Source organism: Triturus cristatus, chromosome 7 (assembly GCF_964204655.1).
Source record: "Triturus cristatus chromosome 7, aTriCri1.1, whole genome shotgun sequence".
NCBI classification, from domain to species: Eukaryota; Metazoa; Chordata; class Amphibia; order Caudata; family Salamandridae; genus Triturus; species Triturus cristatus.
Genome location: NC_140590.1, coordinates 1,083,034,185 through 1,083,055,668, shown reverse-complemented (window position 1 = coordinate 1,083,055,668; position 21,484 = coordinate 1,083,034,185).

Below are 21,484 nucleotides of genomic sequence, written 5' to 3'. Positions count from 1 at the left end.
TGGGAACTGAGGGGGCGGTGGCAGGTGTTGTTCCACTGTCAGCTGCTGGTGCAGCCTCCGCCAACCCTGAGACATCCTCCTCGGACCTGTCAGCTTCGTAGTCTGATGTGCCAGTCGACAGGTCCTCGGCCACACTATCCTCCGCCTCTGTCCCACTCGATGTGCCAGCCCCGATGTCACGGCTGCCACTGGTGCTCGGTCCCTCCGCCTGGTCCGTGTCCATGTCTCCCTCTGTGTCCCCCGACGATGCTGTGGGCAGGGTGGAGAGACAGAAATTAATCAGACACCTGTACACATCTGTCACATGAGTCCAATCTACATAGTCAACATTGCATAGCCTGAAGAGGCAGATCCCTAACATCTGCAAAACAAGGTACCGATGTAGGGCATGAAACACAGTTGGTTGAGCCACCATGCCACTGAAATACCATGGAGAGCATGAGACAATAGCTGATGACAGGAAACGGAGTCTGACATAGCACCCAGGCCATGGGGACAATCCTGCACTGCCTCTGCACCACACAGCGTTTGTGAAAATACCTATGACCAGGGACAATATCCATGAACTTGAGACACATGCTGCATAGGTAATGCTGCAAACATGCCCAACATAACTCGGTCACTGCACCTTGCGTGTGTGTCCAGTAACATCACACACTGTCCAGACCCAGCAATTAGGAATCAGGATTTGACACATAGGCATTGCCCGCCCCAAGCAACCCCCACACGATGCTAATTGCTGAGACACAGGTGGCACCAACATCTCCTAGTCTGGGTGATAAACACAGTGGCAGGCAAAAGGCAAGATTGGACGCAAAACAGCAAAGGTGCGCCTGTACAAATAATGAGGTACCAGTGCCCATCCTCAGATGAGTATAACAAGACACACAGGCACTGGCAACTGTGAGTATGAAGAGGGACAATCAGGTCAGGCTGCACAGTGGACACCTGTACATAATAGCACGTCTATATACATGGTGACAGGGGACAATGGCACAGAGCACAACCTACGCTGTAGACAGTGAGAGTGTCCACGTTGATGATGACACAAACAACACTGAGGATAAGGTGCCCCAGGGGACAGTATTGGGCACGCAACTACATGCTACTGAATGGGAATGACTGCTACACACGTCACCATCCCTGCACTATGCGTAGCGCACACTCATGCACATCATGTCACAGGCCACTACATAGGACATGCGCGCTGTAAGGCATGACACATGAGAGACCAACTCCCATGTCTGGAGCCAGCATCAGTGCCAACTGACATGGAACCCACATGCAGTGAACTTGACAGTTCACAGGCAAGGTCCCACAACCTGTTACCCACCACCACCACCCATGATGCTACAGTCATTGTTCTCGTGGACAAAGCGCCAGCCTACATTACCTTGTGAAGGAGTGACTACACACAGACCAGGGAACACATTGCAAGGAGGGGAAGGGTGGCAGGGGCGCAGCGCTACACTTGGGCAAACTGGATGGGCACAGCACCTTTAAACCCTGCCAGTGAATTAATGCCACTGTGCCCTTACAAATGCCGGTGACACACAACAAACACACATGTACCTACCCCCTTCCGCCTGCTGCATCGCCTGTAAGCGCCTCTCCAGGTCTGGAAAGACCACCGGCAGCACACGCCTGTGGAGGTGGGTCAGACGGCGGCGGCCGCGGTTCTTGTGGCTCTCAGGTGAGTCCCCCAGCAGGAGCCGTGCAATCCTCCTCGTCCAGCACCGGATATCCTGCCAGCGTTTCCTCACCTGGGACAGGCTCCGCCTCCGACCATCCACACGCCTCACGGCACTGACGGCGGTCAGCCAGATCTGCTCCTTGGCAGTGGCGCCTACCTGTGAGGAAGTACAAGTGACACCACATCAATACACCACCCACATGTCACAGAGAGACATATGTGAACATAATAGCTGGTTACTACATGGCATGTAATGCAGCCAACGCATTGCACCTCTGTCATAGGGACATCATCCTCTGGTGAGGGAAAAGGCAGTACGTGCCATAGTGGGTACTCAGGTGGAATGATGGCAATGTCACAATCAATGATCAAGGCTCACACTGTGCATCACACCCACACCTCCTGTCTCAGGGCACTGCTGTGAGTGATAGGCCCCCACCCCTCCTGTCTCAGGGCACTGCTGGGAGGACTCTGCACACACCCCTCCTGTCTCAGGGCACTGCTGGGAGACATCAGGCACCCCCCCCCTGGTACCCCCCCGACAGTACATGGCATGTGTGTCACACCGGGTCACAATGCCTGAAGACACAGTCACAACATAGGGACAGTCTGTGGCAGTGGCCTATGCACTCACCTGATACCCTGGTCGCCCATACAGCATGGGGTACTGTGGGAGGATCACATCCAGCAGAGCCATGTTCTCCTCCAGGGTGAATGGCTGTGTCCTCTCCACAGCCCTTGACATGGTTCCAGGGAATCAGTAGCAGCAGCTTGGTCGACAAATGCAAAGATGTGCAGGCAAGTAATCCCTCATGGGACCTGGCTGCCTTATATGTGGCCTTCTGCCCAGTCTCATGCACAGGAGTACAGAGTGATTGGTCACTCACATTTGCATCCTATGTTTCCACCAATCCCTTCAAACCTAGCAGTCTGTGGGTTCTCTATCGGTTTCATTCTCCTGCATGATGTCAGCCCCACAAACACATTGCAACAAAGTAGAAGAATTCCAACTGACTTCTGCTGTGCACCTTCCAGAACAAAATCGAAATTTGAACCTGGTCGCCATGACAACCAGCATGCATGTAGGCCTTAATACTTGTCCCCTATGTAATTAGGAGAATCACACACAGGTACGGTGCGTTTCCGGGCCCTAGGGCACCCCAAATGCATGGCAACGGCCCGTACATGCATGCCTACGTTCAAAATCACTATGGGTGTGCACGCGTATGCGTACACGTAGTGGTACGGACCGTACACACGCATGTACGCTCACTATCACTATGGGTCTGCACGCGTATGCGTACACGTAGTGGTACGGACCGTACAAATGCCTGTACGCTCACTATCACTATGGTTCTGCACGCGTATGCGTACTCGTTGTGGTACGGACCGTACAAATGCCTGTACGCTCACTATCACTATGGGTCTGTGTACCCGTAGTGATAGTGAGCGTACATGCGAGTGTACGGTCCGTACCACTACGTGTACGCATACGCGTGCAGAACCATAGTGATAGTGAGCGTAGATGCGAGTGTACGGTCCGTACCACTACGTGTACGCATACGCGTGCAGAACCATAGTGATAGTGAACGTACAGGCATTTGTACGGTCCGTACCACAACGAGTACGCATACGCGTGCAGAACCATAGTGATAGTGAGCGTACAGGCATTTGTACGGTCCGTACCACAACGAGTACGCATACGCGTGCAGACCCATAGTGAGAGGGCCGTACACTCGCATGTACGCTCACTATCACTATGGGTCTGCACGCGTATGCGTACTCGTTGTGGTACGGACCGTACAAATGCCTGTACGCTCACTATCACTATGGTTCTGCACGCGTATGCGTACTCGTTGTGGTACGGACCGTACAAATGCCTGTACGCTCACTATCACTATGGGTCTGCACGCGTATGCGTACTCGTTGTGGTACGGACCGTACAAATGCCTGTACGCTCGCCATCACGATGGGTACACATACGGCAGCACTCCCACAGTGATTGGGGAACATACACAGGCCCTCTTAGCAGCAGTACGCCGGTTTGTACACATCACTGTGGTGATAGTCGACACACAGGTAGGAATAGGGCGGACATACTTGTCCATGGATGGACATACTTGTCCAGGAATGGACATCAAGGCATCGTCTGTGCATTACTACATGTGTGGGGCACAGGTGTGACAGGCTGTGATGTGGAACATGCCTCCTGAGTGGAGGAGGCACCAGATGTATGATGAGATGTGTACAGGTGTACTGTGTGAGGGTGCAATGTGTGCCAGGCATGCCCTTGACTCCTTTGACATGTGTGCATGTCGTACTGCGCACTTGGGGTGAGCGTCACTGGCATGGCACGGACACCAACACACGGAAGTGTCCCATGATGCCCGGTACAGGGGTCATGACACCTGACTTGTCACTACCCACAGTGCACAATGTGACTATGTCATTTATGTGTCCGGGATTTACATCAGGTTGATGTTGTAGCACCCTCAAAAGCTGCAGCCGTTGCAGCAACCAACATGTGTCTGTGTGTAGATTGTCATTGCACACTGTTCCGCACACCATGCCACATGTGGTATCTGATGTGAGGTGCACATGTATGCATGGGACACGGAGTAGCGTGACAAGGCCATGTCAGCATCCTCACAAGGAATGTGTGGTGAGTCATGACATGTGCACCTTCATGGCAAGGTGTGTGGGCAGGCCTAGTGTAATGTCATGTGACCTGTGGCTCCGGTGTTCCGCTACCAGTCTCTACAATCGGCATCCTACTTCTGATGATGTGTGGGTGTATGTCACTTCTGTCTTGCGTCGGGCTGTTCACTTGCACTGGGACACAGCTATTCCCATGGCGTGGCATGGGGAGGTTCTCAATCACCGTGTGTAGCTGGGTCTTGGAAGGAGTGTCACCTTGCATCCATACGTGTCCTGGGCATGTAGCACATGCCTGACTCCCTATGTGGCATGTGTGTATTGGCAGATTTACATGTGCTCAGTAGACATGAGTTGTTCTCGTAGTGCACTCACTCTTCCTTGTCACTTCCAAATTACTGCAGAGCGCCTCCTGTTGCCCGAAGAATTCCAGACTTGGCCACCATGCAGGAGAATGACAGGATCCGGCTCTACCGCTTCACCCAACCGTTGATTCTGGAGCTGACGGCGAGACTGGCACCACACCTGCAACCGCAGCACAGGTATCCTACGGCACTGACACCCCAGCTGAAGGTAATGGCTGCCCTACATTTCCTTGCCACGGGTACCTTCCAATATACCATAGCTCATGTTGGTGGCATGTCCCAGAGCATGTTCAGCGGTGTGCTGCATGATTTCTTGGAGGCCATGTTGATTCACCTGGATGACTTCATCAAGTTCCCAACCCCTGAACAGATGACTGAGGTCAAACGTGGTTTCTATGCCCTGGGAGGGATGCCCCATGTCATTGGGTCCATAGATGGGACACATGTAGGTTTGGTACCACCACACGCACGGGAGGTGGCGTACCGCAATCGGAAGCACTACCACTCCATCAATGCCCTTGTGGTGTGTCTGTCCAACATGGTGATTTCACATGTCTGTGCTCGTTTTCCAGGATCAGCACACGATGCCTACATCATGAGGCGTAGCGGGATGCCTGATATGATGATGCAGCTGCGCAACGAACGTGCATGTGTTGTTGGTGGGTACAGTCTGTCTGTCCTGTATTCTGTTTGGCCGAGCAGCACTACCGCTTCGCCTGTTCTAACGATATCCATGTGCTTTCCATTTAGGGGACGCTGGCTATCCCAACATGCCTTGGCTGCTGACACCTCTCCGCAACCCCATCACGCCGGCCCAGCTCCGCTACAACACCGCCCATGGCCGGACAAGGCGAGTGATAGAGAGGACGTTTGGCATGCTGAAGAGCCGATTCCGGTGCCTCCACAAGACCGGCGGCGCACTCCCATATGCCCCGGCGAAGGTCTGCAAGATCTTCATGGTCTGCTGCATGCTGCACAACATGGCAGTTGAAAGAGCTGTGCCCCTCATCCTGGATCAAGATGACGAGGACCATCCACCCGTGGAGGACGAAGGGCTTGGCAATGGGGCTAGTGATGTGGAGGATGTGGAGCCGCAAGAGGACATCCGGACTCGGCTCATACGCGACTTCTTTGCTTAGTGGTGAGTACCAGGGTCTGAGTGTGCACGCATTGGTCCCCGTGTGGCATGCGTTGTGATGTGTGTCTCCACCTGCATGTATGGCACGTGGGTCAGAGGTGTGTGTGGGTGTGTCACTGGAGTGATGGTGGCAGTGATGGTAGTATTTCCCCAGACATAATTGTGACCTAGCATGTTGTCATACATACATGTGTCGAGTACATGCACATGCAAGTGGCTGTGCTTCTTGTGGCTGACTTCTTGTGTGTCTCTCTTCCCCAGGTACCTGCGCATGCCGTTTGCTGGTTGCATTGTTGTGGCACTGCTATTCCTCATGGACATGGCATCGTGGGCTGACTCAGCGTTACAGGCACGGACACGTTTGGAAGTCTCCATGGGGTAAGGGATGCATCTGGGGTGTATTGGGTGTGGCAGTTGTTCACGATGTGTGCACACTGCCCCGGTCGGGGTTTGGGTCCTCTGCAGACATGTGGCATCCCCATGGGACACGACATGCAGCTGGGTACACCTGAATAGATGGGCTGCCTGGTTGTCAGTCATCAGTGATGGGATGGTGGATTGTGATGAAGGCATCAATGTGTGTGACACTGCCCTCGGACACATACGGTTAACATTGTCTTGACATGGCGTGGGACTTCCACATCAGCGGATGTATGGTGTATGGCAGGCTCTCCGTGAGCAGCTGTGGGTATTTAGCTATTATCCGACACTTGTGTGCCAGTTCCATGGCTATCACGCATTTGTGCTGCAGAAGGGGGGTGCCAGTGTTGGAGCCACATGTTACTCCACATGATGTGTTCATGTGTACTTCAAGTTGCCTCTGCAATCCCAAACACATGACTATTAAAGGTGTCCCTATGCCTCCAAGGTGCCTCTTCTCAGTCAATGCTGGTGTGTTGGCACGGTGCATCCTGCATGTCTGGCATGGTATTCCCTGATTGTGGCTATGTGTCAATGTGTCGAGTGGCAAGATGCAAGCTGTGTGTGTGTGCTGAGACTGTGTAATGGGCATGATGTCCATGACTGTGTGGGTATTGTGACATGTGCCATCCCCATGCATCCAACGTTGTCCATGACCCCATTCTCTGCATCCACCGGACTCAAGCTTGCAGGACATGGTTCTGCCACCTGTCTACACGTACCTGGGTGCCCCCCAGGACACGGGCCAGGATCCCTGACCTCTGCGCATGACTGTTGCTGTACTCAATGTGTCTGTCAGCACGGTTGTTCGGCCACCCCCTCAGCTGGTTCTGACCATCACGGGTGTGTATGGTGCTCCATGTCTGTCTTGCCTAGAAAACTGTGACCCATGTGTCCTGTGCCAGACTCAGGCCCCAGGGTGTGGATGGTTGAAGTGAACAGATGACTCAGGCATGTTTAGACTGTACAAGACACATGTTAGGTAATAATGCTACCAGCAGGCATCTACTCTTAATAGTGTGATTTATTATTGGGGGGGGGGGGCCAAGTGAGGGCCTTTCCGGGATTAGGGAATCCAAAGTTCAGTAGGGGAGTTGGTGTCCTTGCCATTGGAAATCCTCAGAGTCCATGCCACAGTCTTTGTCAACATTGGTCAGCCAGTGACCAGCAGGGCCATGTGGCAGAGAATGTCTCTTGATGCTGTGATGCTGTTGCTCCAGTGGGCCAGGTGCCAGGCCAGGTGTCCTGGGAGATGGTGATGTAGCAGCCACCCTCACGGTCCTTTCCGTGGACGACCCGGCTTCCTGCGGGGAACCTCAGCAGCAGGCCGTGACGACGTCTGGGATGCTCCGTCGGATGTTTCCTCCTCCTCCTCATGATCCCTCCCTGTGGGTGGTGATGTTCTCCGCCTTCTGGCACAGGGAGGGTCGGCCATGGTGTCGGCCATCCGACGGAGTTCAGCGTGAATCCCCTGGGACGCCGTCACTTGCTCAGCCTGTCTGTCCTCCATCCTCCGTTGGTGTAGCTGTAGACAGGCTATTAGCTCCGCATGTTGCTGGGCCTGCTGGACCTTGATCCCCTCGAGGACGGACACAACCTGGGCCATGCCCGTGGTGTCCTGCCGGTATGAGTCCAGGATGTTACGGACATGGGAAAATACCGGATCCCCAGCCAACTGGTCAGGCTCGCGCCTCCGCCGCTCTCCACTCCCACCACCCCTGCCCACTTGCGTCTGGCCTGCACTTGTGGGCACATGGGGTCTCCGGGACCCCTGAGGGGTGGCATTGGCGTTGTCGCCTGCCTCCTCCTGGGTGCCCGGGACACCGTGTCCCTCCTGGCGAGCCTGGCTGCATTGTGGTGTTGGGGCAGGGATCCTGGGTGTCTCCTGGGATGTGGCAGGAGTGGGGGTGGTGGTTGGCACGGTTGTACCTGACGCAGGTGCTGCAGGTGGTTGGACACCAGAGGGGCCAGGTCGGTCGGGGTCGTCCGCAGAGTGGTGAGAGTGGTCGCTGCCGGTGGGATCGGTCTCCTGCAGATCCGGGTCCTGTGAGTGTTCCCCCCCAGTGTTGGGGGGTGCAGCACGACGTTGACCTGTGTGTGAGAGAGACAATGTTAATTTTGATCCATGCAACATCCATGTTGCATCCGTTACAAAGTTGGCACATTTCCTCTTGGAATTAGGATCTGTCTTGCATTCCACTCACAGTGCACTTGTGCATGTGTGTGTCCCTTGGGCACCAATTTGGCCCCTTTAACTATGTGTGGCACAGTCTTACTTGCTGCGTCAAGTGTGACTGCAGTCAGCAGTGGAGTGTGCATGTGTGCCGAGCTATGCGTTTGCGCCTTCCTTGTAGCACTGTACATGTGCACATGGAGTGGATCCACACACTCATATGATGCAGGTGGCTGTCCTTGTGCTCGTGTACAGGTTGTAACATGGCCCTGCGTTTTGCCATGATGAAGAGGGGGGGTTCTGGCACTGGGCACCCTTGTCTACATGCACGCAGTCCACCTGCTGACGAGCAGACATTCCCACACACCAAAGGACTGATTTGCTCTCCCTGTGTCTCCCTCCTTCTCTGTCCCCCTCTCCCTCCCTCTCTGTCCCCCTCTCCCTCCCTCTGTGTCCCCCTCTCCCTCCCTCTGTGTCCCCCTCTCCCTCCCTCTGTGTCCCCCTCTCCCTCCCTCTGTGTGTCAGCCTCCTCCCTCTGTCCATCTTCCTGTGTCTCCCTCCCTCTGTGTCCCCCTCTCCCTCCCTCTGTGTGTCAGCCTCCTCCCTCTGTCCATCTTCCTGTGTCTCCCTCCCTCTGTGTCCCCCTCTCCCTCCCTCTGTGTGTCAGCCTCCTCCCTCTGTCCATCTTCCTGTGTCTCCCTCCCTCTCTGTCCCCCTCTCCCTCCCTCTCTGTCCCCCTCTCCCTCCCTCTCTGTCCCCCTCTCCCTCCCTCTGTGTGTCAGCCTCCTCCCTCTGTCCATCTTCCTGTGTCCCCCTCCCTCTCTGTCCCCCTCTCCCTCCCTCTCTGTCCCCCTCTCCCTCCCTCTGTGTGTCAGCCTCCTCCCTCTGTCCATCTTCCTGTGTCTCCCTCCCTCTCAGTCCCCCTCTCCCTCCCTCTGTGTCCCCCTCTCCCTCCCTCCGTGTGTCACCCTCTGTCACCTTGGCCCAGCTTCCTGGGCACACACTGTTAGCAGATCTTTGAGTGGCCCTTGGCCTGTTGATGTGAGTTTGTTTCTGATCTCCAGGCACCCATTTTGTCTGCTGTGTGTCTGTGCGCTGCTGCTGTGGTGGTGTGTGCTGCCACTCTTTCACACTGTTGGCTGTTCATTAGCTGCTGGCATGTGCAAAACAGTGCCTTCACCCCCATGTGTTGATGCAAGGCATCCGCCATTTGCTGGCAAGTCATTCCTGTGTTGGGACACAGTGTTTGTCTGGCTGTGACCTAGGCCATATGGGCAGAGGGCATTGTTGTCTGCTTTGGAGTCGCACTATGTGATTCTTGGTGCCCAGCCTCCCGCCATCCGGGTTACCGTGTCATGTGTTGTTGTCTTCTGTGGCCTGTGACTTGACATTGTCCAGCTGGGTGCATGGGGCATGGTGGCAGCAGTGGCATGTGCCTGCTCATGGAGTGTGGTTGAGTAATGCGATGGCTTGTGGTGGTTGCGTGCCTGTGATTGATTTTGGTTGTGGTTGCAGTTCCCCCCATGTGAGGTGCGTTGTTTGTGTACTCACCCGGGTCTCGGAGTCCTTCTACTCCTTCAACTGCCTCCACCGGCAGTATGGCCATCACCCTCTCCTCCCAGGGATGGTACTGTACGGCTCTGCGGGAGGGCCCTCCTCCGGTGGCGTTGGCCTGGTCGTGTTCCTCCTGCCTCTTGGCTCTGACCCTCCTCCGCAGATCATACCACCTGTTCTGGCAATCCTGCTTGGTCCTCCTGGTGTCCGCAACAGCATTCACAGCATCGACGATGGTCTGCCACATGGCTGTTTTGGCTGCCTGGCTGGTGCTTCTGACCAATGTTCCAAAGATCTGTGGCTCGACTCTGAGGATTTGATCAACAAGGACCTCCAACTCTCGGTGACTGAACTTTGGATTCTTGGTAGTGGGCATGGTGAGGGGTGTGGGTGGGGATGGTGTGGGTGTGGGGGGTGTGTGGATGTTGGGGGGGGGTGTGGATGGTTGTGTGTGTGTGTGAATGTGATGAGAGGGTGTTTGTGAGGGTGGTCGTGTGAAGGTGTGCAAGTGTAAGATGTGGTGTCGCTTGTAGTCTGGTTCTGTGGTGTCTGGCAGCAGTGGGTCTGTTGCAAAGGCTCATGGTTTGTGTGTGTGGGCCCTTTTTATTGGTCCATGGGTGGGTGTGGCAGTGTTTGAATTTTGGGTGGGTGTGTTATAAGGAGTGGTGGTGTATTGGGCCTCTGTTTGTTTTTGACAGTTGCAGGTCAGTGATTGTGTTATTTTAGTGGTTGTTGGCCATGTTTAGTGGCTGTGTGCCTTTCGAATGGTGTATTGTTGAGTTGTTTTGTTTTGTCCTTGTTGTGTACGTGCGTTTTGAGCGTGTGTACGGTGTGTACATGGGCCATTTGGTAGTACGATTTGGTCCTTGTGTGTGGCTTTGTACGACTCGTACATGCGGTTGTGATGTTGGGGCATGGGGTGCGCTCCGTACTTAGGAGGTTGTGTTGGGGGTGCGCCAGGAACGTACTGGGGTGGGGGTACGACTGGAACGTACTGGGGTGTACATAGACGGTGGTACGACACGTACAGGGGTGGGGGGGTGTACATAGACGGTGGTACGACACGTACAGGGGTGGGGGGTGTACATTGACGGTGGTACGACACGTACAGGGGTGGGGGGGTGTACATTGACGGTGGTACGACACGTACTGGGGTGGGGGTACGACTGGAACGTACTGGGGTGTACATAGACGGTGGTACGACACGTACAGGGGTGGGGGGGTGTACATAGACGGTGGTACGACACGTACAGGGGTGGGGGGTGTACATTGACGGTGGTACGACACGTACAGGGGTGGGGGGGTGTACATTGACGGTGGTACGACACGTACTGGGGTGGGGGTACGACTGGAACGTACTGGGGTGTACATAGACGGTGGTACGACACGTACAGGGGTGGGGGGGTGTACATAGACGGTGGTACGACACGTACAGGGGTGGGGGGTGTACATTGACGGTGGTACGACACGTACAGGGGTGGGGGGGTGTACATTGACGGTGGTACGACACGTACTGGGGTGGGGGTACGACTGGAACGTACTGGGGTGTACATAGACGGTGGTACGACACGTACAGGGGTGGGGGGGTGTACATTGACGGTGGTACGACACGTACAGGGGTGGGGGGGTGTACATTGACGGTGGTACGACACGTACTGGGGTGGGGGGGTGTACATTGACGGTGGTACGACACGTACTGGGGTGGGGGTACGACTGGAACGTACTGGGGTGTACATGGACGGTGGTACGACACGTACAGGGGTGGGGGGGTGTACATAGACGGTGGTACGACACGTACAGGGGTGGGGGGTGTACATTGACGGTGGTACGACACGTACAGGGGTGGGGGGGTGTACATTGACGGTGGTACGACACGTACTGGGGTGGGGGTACGACTGGAACGTACTGGGGTGTACATAGACGGTGGTACGACACGTACAGGGGTGGGGGGGGTGTACATTGACGGTGGTACGACACGTACAGGGGTGGGGGGGTGTACATTGACGGTGGTACGACACGTACTGGGGTGGGGGTACGACTGGAACGTACTGGGGTGTAGGTTCACGGTGGTACGACACGTACTGGGGTGGGGGTACGACTGGAACGTACTGGGGTGTACATAGACGGTGGTACGACACGTACAGGGGTGGGGGGGTGTACATTGACGGTGGTACGACACGTACAGGGGTGGGGGGGTGTACATTGACGGTGGTACGACACGTACTGGGGTGGGGGTACGACTGGAACGTACTGGGGTGTACATTGACGGTGGTACGACACGTACAGGGGTGGGGGGGTTTACATTGACGGTGGTACGACACGTACTGGGGTGGGGGTACGACTGGAACGTACTGGGGTGTACATAGACGGGTGGGGGTATACATATACGGGGGGTACGTGTCGGACGTACGGGGGCTGGGGGGAGTGTTGGGCGCGTATGCGGGCACATGTCTCCATGGTTGCTATTGGTGTTCGGTGCGGACGGTGTTTTTTCCATACGGTCGGACGCACGGAATGGATCGTGATTCCTCGGTCGGACTTGGATTTTTACGTTTGTAAGGTAAATCGTCCGAGGACGTGTCGGACACATTTTCCGACCCGAGGACGTGTGGGGAATGATTCCCGGTGCGGGTCGTATGGACTTTTTACCATGCGAATCGTGATTGCCAGTTCGTACGGCACTTGTACGATTCGTACGGTAAAAAGACCCGATACGAGTCGCACGGGGGAATTTTTTACCGGATCGTGATCGGCACCTTAGTGTAGTATTTTTCTTTGCTCTTGTATTTCCGTCGACAGTATTTTCCACACCGATGACTTTGGAAACGTAGAACTTGCTCCTTTAACTTGTTCTCTTCTGTGCTTTTTGGTATAGCACATGTTGCATATTCTTCAATGTAAGATAACACTGCTTCATCAGTATCTGTTCCAAACTTTGGGGCATCCTTGATCCACAGCAGCATATGAATATGAGGAGCACCTCTTGCCTGGTACTCTTTTCTCCAAAAGAAATCCACTACTTCTCCAAGGGGTGGATTTTTTTTATTGCAGATGAAGGACATCATAGCCTCAAATCTATGATTGAAATATCTGCAAACATTAACCGGATCCAATGAGCACAGTTCTCCTGCTGTCTTGTATTCGATGTTTTTAATGTTTGAATTGGCCTCTCGTAGAAAATCCAGTAAATCATCCCAAGCGTACTCGGCACAGCTTAGGGTAAGGAACCATGTTGGTGTTCCTAAATTGCGTAACATGCATTTTAGTTCACCATGGCGTCGGTACCAATATTCATTTGTCCCACGCTGACAAGCCATCAGATTGATCAGTTGTGTTTCCAAATGATCATCTCGGTGCTGCACTTTCTCCATAAAATCCTTAGCAGACACATTTTGTAAATGTACTCCACTTTTTAAAATGTGATTTACTGCATAAGACAGTGCAGACAAGTCGCTTTCAAATAAAAGATGGAACAAATAAGGAATACTTTGTCGAAATCTGGGATCTTCAGCATATAGTCTTGTAGTTCGATACTCTGAAGCTGGAATCTGTTCTGGACGTTCATCGTATCGTCCTCCTTTTCCTTTAGGAAACAGCTGGGGAAAACATCGAGCTTCCAAGCTCTCCTCCCATACACTCACGGGATTTCCTTTTGCTTTCTTCATCTGAAAGAGATCAATATTGTCTCCCATAACTTCTTTCGAATGGAGAGGATGTATGCTAAAATGTTCATAAATTTCTTCTTCCTTTGACTTGTCCACTTTTTCAATTTGTCCAGTTGGTGTTTCTGTGTCTCCTTGTAAATCTTCTTCTTCTTCTTCTTCTTCTATATAAATTGATTCATACCATTTGTTATTTTTTTTCAAATACAAATTTGCTCTTTGTACTTTCCGCACATCTACCAGCTCCTGCCAAATCTTCTTATTCTTTGTAGGTACACCATTAACCAGAATAATTAATGGTTCAGTTTCCAAAGTATCCGCATCAATAGTTTCCATATTTTTTTTCAAATCCAAGGGCAAATACACCACTCTACCTTTTAAACCTCTCAGTAAATCTGAAGGAGGTAATTTACCAGTTTTGGGCTCCATACGTACTATGGTCTGGAACGGATGAACACATTGAATGAGTATAGACTCATATGTATTTAATTCAGAAAGTTCAGCAGGAATAGCATCCAATTCTAAATTATTATGTACAGCTCTGGTCGGCATTCTATTTTCCTCTAACTTGTTATAACAGTATTTACAAATACGCTGATCTTCACCCAATTCAAAACAATTTTCTAGAAATATATGTGGCAAAATCCTTCCACTTATAATTATCTTCATTTTCACTCTTTCTGTAGAGATCAACATTCCTAGTTTGTTTTCTATAATGAGTTCTGCGGCAACAAATACAAGTAAAATTTGGTCTTTCATTAGAGACTATTGCAAATTTTGTTATATGATCATTAAATGTGTTACTTACAGAGGGTTCTACATTGTCTTCCACTTCTGCCTCATTTACTGTGTCCTTCTCTGCACTGTTTTGTTCAGGACCAAAGTAACAAAACTGAATTTCATCAACAACCTTCTCTACATCTGATACCGTTCCTCGGAACAGAGCCCTATTCAATTCATTTAACTTTATTGCTGGACTTTTGGCAAAATACAACCGTCTCACAAACTTTCTCATTTCAGTATGATGAACAGCCAGCATCCTAAAATGATGGAAAACACTATTGCACACTTTTCTAGATAGACAAGCAAGAGAATGACCCTGCAAACCAGTATTCTCTCTCACTCTGCATGGATCCAGACTTTGAAGCACCTTAATCTTTTGTTTTACACTTTTTTTACTATATTCTCTTAGAAACTCTCGAAATCTGTCAATAGATTCCTGACGCACAGTGCAAATACTACTACAATTCCAAGTGTACACTGGGGCTTTAGGACGTCTCCCCATTGCCTCATCTGCCATCACTTGTACCTCATCTCTTGGAACCATTATCTCCTTCTCCATTATGCAACCATTTTTTACTTCGTATGAACGACCTCTGGTGTCAACTGCATGCAGCAAACTATTACTTTGAAAATAGCTCTCTTCATTAAAAAAAGGTTCACTACTTGAACTATGCATCCACTTTCCTAAAAACACTTTACAAAAGTTTGTTCTGTTCACTACTCTTTTGCTTTTGCTTTGTGATTTCAGTACATTAACCATTTTATCTAATGTACGCATCCTATTCAAAATTAATATGAATAGTTTCCTTTTTAATTCTAATGCTTTTGCTGCAATGGCTTCAATTTCTTTTTTTCTCTTGTAATATTTAGCCTTTTGCTTATATTTCTTTATATCCTTTATCAAAATGGACATAACTCTTCTCTGAAACATTTTTCTACGTATCTCTTTAAATGCTGTTTTTCTGTTTATGTTAAACTTTTCAATTGCAGAAGGTATATTTGCATTAACTAAATTCTCAATTTTTTGCTGTTCTCTATGTTTTGTTACATTTTTCCGAGAACAGACATTTTGTACATTTTTCTTTGTTTTGAATATTTTGTTTAGAAATTGTTTTTTTTGCTTACCAGAAGATTTTTTCTTTTTCCCAACATCAGCATCTTCTACTAACTTTGGTCCTCCAGTTGTCTTCAAATATAGTTTTTTTTTTAGCGTTTTTTGAACTCGAGATTTTGTAGGCATCTTAAATTTTGTTCACTGTTCTTCAGCAATACCTGAAAAAAACTAAAAAAAAAATCTGTTATTGTATTTAAATATATTACTACATTTCTTTTCACAATAGTCACAAAACGAAATTTCTTTGCCAATTTGAATGCACACAAACTGCTCTTTTTTTTGGGCAAGTGAAAATCTCTTTTACAAACTGTCACATTATGAAACCACTTTTCAGATTTTTTAAAAAGCCCATGTCCACAGTGCTACACTCCACCAAGGGCAACCAGCCTTAGTGATGCTGAATGTATTTGTATTACAGACTTAAACCTGAAAACCCCACTGGCTTGTAAATACTGTGCATGACTATACACGGCAAGGACATGGGTGTGTGCTAAGCCTCTGCTTCTTCCCCCAAAAATTCGCTCCCCCTTTCCATCTAATGCAACTGTGAAATCACCAGAGCAAGACGCAATAAATCTCTGCCTATAATTCTTCTATGTACACAGAGTCATGTTTTCACATTAGTCCCAAAACGAAATTTCTTTGCCAATTTGAAAGCACACTTACTGCTCTTTTTTTTTCGGGCCAAGTGAAAATCTCTTTTTACAATTTGAAATCACTTTTACAGACTGAAACATTATGAAACCACTATTTTTGATTTATTTAATTGCACGTGTCCAAGCTGTTTTTTTTTCAGACCACCACCATGTGCATTCTCTGTGACTGCCTACACTCCAGCAAGGGCAACCAGCCTTAGTGATGCTGAATGTATTTGCATTACAGACTTAAACCTGAAAACCCCACTGGCTTGTAAATACTGTGCATGACTATACACGGCAAGGACATGGGTGTGTGCTAAGCCTCTGCTTCTTCCCCCAATAATTCGCTCCCCCTTTCCATCTAATGCAACTGTGAAATCACCAGAGCAAGACGCAATAAATCTCTGCCTATAATTCTTCTATGCACACAGAGTCATGTTTTCACATTAGTGCCAAAACGAAATTTCTTTGCCAATTTCAAAGCACACTTACTGCTCTTTTTTTTTTCGGGCCAAGTGAAAATTTCTTTTTACAATTTGAAATCACTTTTACAGACTGACACATTATGAAACCACTATTTTTGATTTATTTAATTGGACGTGTCCAAGCTGTTTTTTTTTCAGACCAACACCATGTGCATTCTCTGTGACTGCCTACACTCCACCAAGGGCAACCAGCCTTAGTGATGCTGAATGTATTTGCATTACAGACTTAAACCTGAAAACCCCACTGGCTTGTAAATACTGTGCATGACTATACACGGCAAGGACATGGGTGTGTGCTAAGCCTCTGCTTCTTCCCCCAATAATTCGCTCCCCCTTTCCATCTAATGCAACTGTGAAATCACCAGAGCAAGACGCAATAAATCTCTGCCTATAATTCTTCTATGCACACAGAGTCATGTTTTCACAGTAGTGCCAAAACGAAATTTCTTTGCCAATTTCAAAGCACACTTACTGCTCTTTTTTTTTCGGGCCAAGTGAAAATCTCTTTTTACAATTTGAAATCACTTTTACAGACTGACACATTATGAAACCACTATTTTTGATTTATTTAATTGCACGTGTCCAAGCTGTTTTTTTTTCAGACCACCACCATGTGCATTCTCTGTGACTGCCTACACTCCACCAAGGGCAACCAACCTTAGTGATGCTGAATGTATTTGCATTACAGACTTAAACCTGAAAACCCCACTGGCTTGTAAATACTGTGCATGACTATACACGGCAAGGACATGGGTGTGTGCTAAGCCTCTGCTTCTTCCCCCAATAATTCGCTCCCCCTTTCCATCTAATGCAACTGTGAAATCACCAGAGCAAGACGCAATAAATCTCTGCCTATAATTCTTCTATGCACACAGAGTCATGTTTTCACATTAGTGCCAAAACGAAATTTCTTTGCCAATTTGAAAGCACACTTACTGCTCTTTTTTTTTTGGGCCAAGTGAAAATCTCTTTTTACAATTTGAAATCACTTTTACAGACTGACACATTATGAAACCACTATTTTTGATTTATTTAATTGCACGTGTCCAAGCTGTTTTTTTTTCAGACCACCACCATGTGCATTCTCTGTGACTGCCTACACTCCACCAAGGGCAACCAGCCTTAGTGATGCTGAATGTATTTGCATTACAGACTTAAACCTGAAAACCCCACTGGCTTGTAAATACTGTGCATGACTATACACGGCAAGGACATGGGTGTGTGCTAAGCCTCTGCTTCTTCCCCCAATAATTCGCTCCCCCTTTCCATCTAATGCAACTGTGAAATCACCAGAGCAAGACGCAATAAATCTCTGCCTATAATTCTTCTATGCACACAGAGTCATGTTTTCACATTAGTGCCAAAACGAAATTTCTTTGCCAATTTCAAAGCACACTTACTGCTCTTTTTTTTTCGGGCCAAGTGAAAATCTCTTTTTACAATTTGAAATCACTTTTACAGACTGACACATTATGAAACCACTATTTTTGATTTATTTAATTGCACGTGTCCAAGCTGTTTTTTTTTCAGACCACCACCATGTGCATTCTCTGTGACTGCCTCCACTCCAGCAAGGGCAACCAGCCTTAGTGATGCTGAATGTATTTGCATTACAGACTTAAACCTGAAAACCCCACTGGCTTGTAAATACTGTGCATGACTATACACGGCAAGGACATGGGTGTGTGCTAAGCCTCTGCTTCTTCCCCCAATAATTCGCTCCCCCTTTCCATCTAATGCAACTGTGAAATCACCAGAGCAAGACGCAATAAATCTCTGCCTATAATTCTTCTATGCACACAGAGTCATGTTTTCACATTAGTGCCAAAACGAAATTTCTTTGCCAATTTGAAAGCACACTTACTGCTCTTTTTTTTTTGGGCCAAGTGAAAATCTCTTTTTACAATTTGAAATCACTTTTACAGACTGACACATTATGAAACCACTATTTTTGATTTATTTAATTGCACGTGTCCAAGCTGTTTTTTTTTCAGACCACCACCATGTGCATTCTCTGTGACTGCCTACACTCCACCAAGGGCAACCAGCCTTAGTGATGCTGAATGTATTTGCATTACAGACTTAAACCTGAAAACCCCACTGGCTTGTAAATACTGTGCATGACTATACACGGCAAGGACATGGGTGTGTGCTAAGCCTCTGCTTCTTCCCCCAATAATTCGCTCCCCCTTTCCATCTAATGCAACTGTGAAATCACCAGAGCAAGACACAATAAATCTCTGCCTATAATTCTTCTATGCACACAGAGTCATGTTTTCACATTAGTGCCAAAACGAAATTTCTTTGCCAATTTCAAAGCACACTTACTGCTCTTTTTTTTTCGGGCCAAGTGAAAATCTCTTTTTACAATTTGAAATCACTTTTACAGACTGACACATTATGAAACCACTATTTTTTGATTTATTTAATTGCACGTGTCCAAGCTGTTTTTTTTTCAGACCACCACCATGTGCATTCTCTGTGACTGCCTACACTCCAGCAAGGGCAACCAGCCTTAGTGATGCTGAATGTATTTGCATTACAGACTTAAACCTGAAAACCCCACTGGCTTGTAAATACTGTGCATGACTATACACGGCAAGGACATGGGTGTGTGCTAAGCCTCTGCTTCTTCCCCCAATAATTCGCTCCCCCTTTCCATCTAATGCAACTGTGAAATCACCAGAGCAAGACGCAATAAATCTCTGCCTATAATTCTTCTATGCACACAGAGTCATGTTTTCACATTAGTCCCAAAACGAAATTTCTTTGCCAATTTGAAAGCACACTTACTGCTCTTTTTTTTTTTCGGGGCAAGTGTAAATCACTTTTACACACTGACACATTATGAAACCACCATGTGTAACTACAACAAAAACAATTCCCATTTCTATTATTCATTTCTTAAGTTACCACATACATCCCCTCTCAAACTGTAAACTCACCTTTAAAATTAGTTAGTTGTGAAAGAAATGTGACACTCAAACAGCAGATTATCAGAGCCAGGATCTCTGTTGTGTTCACCTCTCTCCTCTCAGCAGAACCAGATAATGGCAAACTTTCCCTCTATTTTTCCACACATATACATGTAAGTTTCAAATCTCAGTGCTTCCCCCTTTTTTTCACATGTATTCACACATTTCTATTGGTTGAAAACGAACCCTTTTCCAAAAGTACCCTTCCCCCAACTTGACTTCTGCCTAGTACCCTTCCCCCAACTTGACTTCTGCCTGCTACCATAGCAACAGCTCATGGAACACTGCTGTGTGCAGTTAGGTCAGAAGTTCGACACACAATGTTTCAATTCCACAGAGCAAGAGTGCTTGACTTTTCAAACCTAACAGCAAATCCATAGTACTGTTCTTTGGTTACACATTTTTTTGTACCAATACAAAACATGCTTCTATTAATTTTCACATACAGCCTAGTTTTTATTCTGGAATGGTATGAAACAGCCAATCAGTTCTTTTTGTTTTAAAAAAATATGTATGCCTCCATTTCCAAACTGTCTTTCTTTTCATATTGCCATTCTACTGAAAGACACCTCCTGAGTGCATCCAGTTCTCCTTTGAAGATGTTCACAGTGTGGATTGTAGGGCACAGCTATGTCTTCTGGAGTGAAAAGTTTGCAGAGAAAACAGATATGGTGAGAGACCTTGCTTTGCCAAATGTAGACATTAAATGGATTGGTCAGAGAGGGTTAAAGTGGCACCAATTGATGCCATTGGTGAAATCCTTCATTCAAATCCAACACCCTGACCTCATAATAGTGCACTGTGGTGGCAATGACCTAGGCACTTTGACTGGGGTAGGTCTGGAAATGCTTATGAAGGACACCTTTGCACAACTGTTTACACTTTTCCCTAAAACTGCCTTTGTGTTTTCCAACATATGCCAAAGGCAAAAATGGAACTGGTCCAATCATTTCTGTCCACAGATTGACAAAGCAAGAAAGCACGTCAACAAATCTGTTTCTGCTTTCCTCCGTGACTATGGTATGGGTGCCATTTACCACAACAACTTGCGTTATGACATGCAAGACATTTATAGAGGAGATGGTGTGCACTTCAATGATGAAGGGAACAGAGTCTTCCTCTTGAACCTTAGACTCTGCATCGGTACTTACTTGTAGGTACCACTAAAAAAATGACTTCATAAACACAACAGCTCTTTTTAGAGCTCCCTAATTTCTAAACTCTTAAATCTGCTTTTCATTTATTTATTTTTATTTTTTTTACCGTACGCTTACCGTAAGCTTACCGTACGCGTACCCCGTGATTTTTTTTAAAATCAATAAATGTTTTTTTTGTACTTTTCTGTCCTTCTTTGACCCCCTTACAATTGTTAGGGGGTCTGTAACTCTCCTCATTGCCCCCTTTCCTTGTTTTCACTCTTTTTTTTCAGAGTGAAATACACAAAATGGCGGCCGCCGCTTCCTGGTTTCGGCCGATTCGAATGTTTACTAAGATCTAAGAGCCAATCAGAATCGCGCTCGCGCACGCCGCCGTACGCTTACCGTAAGCGTACGGTAAGCGTACCGTAAGCGGGCTCAGATATATATATTGATTTAAAGGCTATTTTCTCAGAATCTACTGAACAGATTTACTCCAAACCTACAAAAGGCACTTCCTTGACCTAGGGACTACCTCTCTGCCAAATTTTGAGTAATTCTGTTCAGCCGTTCGGGCTGTAGCTCATTCTAAAGGTCCTATGGAAAAATGCATGGGAAAAACGCGTTTTGGGACCCCCCTTTTATCTCAGCCCCCGCTTGACGGATCCCCCCGAGACTTTCAGAGTAGGAGCG